Raw genomic sequence first — 3477 nt, forward strand, 5'->3', positions numbered from 1 at the left:
TGATGGGGCCCTCCACTCCTTAGAAAGCACAATGAACAGTTATGAAAGTTTGGATATCAAAGCAACAACATGTATTCCGTAAAATGAAGTTGTAGGAAAGCTCCAAATATATAACAATAATTCAACTCTCTTCCTCTCTATCCTCACTTTAAAAATTACATATTTTTTATGGAAATTGGAACTTGGAACTCCTTTGTATGAAGGATCCACTCCTATTTATACAAAAACTTAAGATAGCTAATCAATAAATATAGATCATCAAATCTCTCCTAAATCCACATTTATCTCGTGTGGTTAAAACCAATCACCTAAAAATATGAGATAAAAATCCTCTCAAAATTCTCTTCTAGTTTTGATAGGAGACACATATCAAAACATTGATGATTATTTTCCTTTGAATGTTCTTATTCAATGATTCAAATCTTCTACAACTATTCCACAAATATTCACACGTTGGAATTGAAATTCAAATTCGTGGTTGAGTGGCCAAATAAGACCCTTCTAGAATCTTCAAATATGCCTACAATATCATACAACTCATAGCACTTTTAGATATATATGAAAACATGCTCATTTCCTAATATTTAATCACAAATTCTCTCTAGATACTTAAAATAGATGACTTTAAAAATAGTAGCGATAAACCCATATGATCACAAAAATGGTTATTAATGTAGGGTTATGGAGCTACAGAATATGCTAAAGAGTTACAAAATATGGTAAAATGATGGAAATGAGGGTAAACGAGGATGACATTTTTGCCGCCCAACATGTACTAACTGATTTTTCATTCTGCATATTAAATCTTTTCCTATCTCTAGTTATTGTCATACCAAGGATTTGTTTTACAACACCGAATCCTTCATTGCAAATGAATTTTCCAATTTTCCTTTGAGAACATTTATTTCTTGCATGTTAGACCCTGCAACAGCATGTCATATACATACAATAGCAATATAATATAACTTCCATCATTTTGTTTCTTAAGATAAACAGAGTGATCAGAATGACATCTAGTATAGCCTTGCTCAGACATAAACTTGTCAAATTTTAGATACCATTTCCTTGGAGCATGCTTTAGACCAGACAAGCTCTTCTTCAACTTGCACACTTTTTTCCATGGGAAATTCACTTAATGAACCTCTGATAGAGCATGTGTATTCATGTAATACTAAATAATACCATTAATTTTACTACATATTGGAATATACCTTTATAAATCACTTTATTTGACCCCCTATCAATACGAGCCCAATACACCTTCCAAATTTTAAAAGCCCCTGCTTCCTTTTTTTGCTTAAGCAAGAGTATTTCATTCTATATTACTGACTAGATAAAGTTACAAATATATGTTACAATCCACAACATTAATGCCCACAAGAATAACAGGACCCACCCAACCAAAGAAGCCGAGCCAAAGTCTTGAAAACCAGGCCTAGGGCTTGCGACACTTTACCAACCACCGATGACCGTACGATTTGTTTTCACACGTCTAATAGTTGAGGGATGATATCGGGAGCTCAACTAGCCCATCGTTAACCAACTAAATGGACCCAAAATGTTTTCAAAACCTTCTCTGAAGTCGTATCGGGTCCACTCTGGGAGATAACTCCCGCGCTGTTCCACCGCCTGAAATCCACTAGATGTGGGTGAATCCTCACAAAGCTCGCGATTAGCATGGAAGTTAACACTAATTGTGGATCTAAAGCCCTTATAGAGACCATTCACAATCGCCTTTCGGGTCCGATAGGAAGGTTAACCTACGAGCAGCTTGCCTCGTTAAATGCACTGTATTTCCGCGATTACTCTGACCTACCCACTCTTTAAAGAGGATCTCGGTGCCTAACAAGAAGGCACCCATTAATGTTTTCCTTAAGACTTGTTCTGTAATAAGTTTCCCGCCCGAGAAACTTATAACTAAAGATTATCGTATCCATTTCCGACCCGATAACCAGAGTAGACCCCTAGATTTACTCTTGACCTCCTTCTTTTGAACACTCTGTTTATACATCATCCTGATTATTTCCTCTGTTCAGGCAGCTCTCCCTGTCTAAAGTTTCTTGTTTGTGGCACTCATCCCTCAATTGACCTTGAGGAACCTCTGACCATTCATATATTCTGTTATTTTTGGTGCATAGAACGCCTTCATTAGCCATAATGTCTGCTAACCTGTTGGCAATTCTTCACACATGAGTGAAACTAAGGGTTCTCATGGTGCGCAGGTGGGATTGAATAAGTTGATATACTTGCAGTAATATCTAGTGTTTCAAAACTTTGTCTAGCCCCGTTCCATTTCAAATTTTCTTGACTAAGTTTATTATCAGTTCAGAATCAGCCTCAATAATGATATTATGTAAGTTTGAGTCCTTTAAGATTTCTAGGCATTGCTCCAAGGCCATGATCTCTACCATATTATTAGTGGCTTTACCCATATGATTGTGAAAGATAGCTTTTATTAAACCCTTCTCATCTCGTATTACTCCTCCATACCCAGCAATGCCAGGGTTTCCTTTTGAGGCCCTGTCTATGTTTCATTTCATAAACCCAGGGGGGGGGGGGTTGTTAGAGATCCTTATAAGCTGATATGTGACTTACATACTTGGTTATTCCCTGGGGGAAGAGCCCCTGAAGGCCCAACTGAAGCAGAATCTTCCTATCTTGTTCATGAGATTGGTTCTAAAGGGGGAATTTTATAAGGCTTCCTACAGTCTCTTTGAGCTGTCTTGTGATCTGATCCATAATACTCTGTGCAGAACCACTCCTGCTCTTGAAGATTCTATTGTTGCGCTCTTTCCATACATCCCAAATTAGAAAGCCAGGAACCAGTTCCCAAGCTTTGTTGATTATTTCATTTGTAGAGAAATTACTCCTCCAATTTCTCAGAGTGCTTTTGATGCTGCCATTGTCCCTGTCAGAATGTCTGAAGATGGAAGCTACCCAATTCCATAGAGTGGAGGTGAACGGGCACAGATTAAGAAGGTGTTCCATAGTTTCTTCTTGTAAATAGAAAACCTGGCATCTTGAAGGACCAATAACCCCTCTCTTCTACAAGTTTTCCCAAGTTAGAATCTTTTTATGTTGCACCAACCACATGAATAGTTTGATTTTCATCCAAATTTGATTCTTCCATAAGTCCTTCCAAATCATATCAAGGTTTGTAAATTCAAGTCCAAGGGCTATACTCTTGGCCTCTTTAAGGTTAAATTTCCGTTTATTGTTTTTGCACCATCTCAGTTGGTCTGAAGATGTTGAGATCAGAATCTTTCTCTATTCCAAGATAGCTGTAAGAGCTTCTGCCTAGGTCTTCAATGGAGAGTTCTCGTTGTTAATCATATTCCTCCATACCCTCCATTTTCCTTCATTTTTGTCCTGCTCCCAGAAGTCATATTCCCTGTGTAACCCTTTGTCCTCTGTGTCCTTCTTGAGATTTTCAAAATCTTCTCTAAGCAGTTTTGGTTCCTGTTGCCAATTATCTTC

Source organism: Pinus tabuliformis, chromosome 8, assembly GCF_031772625.1.
Source record: "Pinus tabuliformis cultivar Carrire ecotype Pingquan chromosome 8, CPIR1, whole genome shotgun sequence".
In the NCBI taxonomy this organism is placed as follows: Eukaryota; Viridiplantae; Streptophyta; class Pinopsida; order Pinales; family Pinaceae; genus Pinus; species Pinus tabuliformis.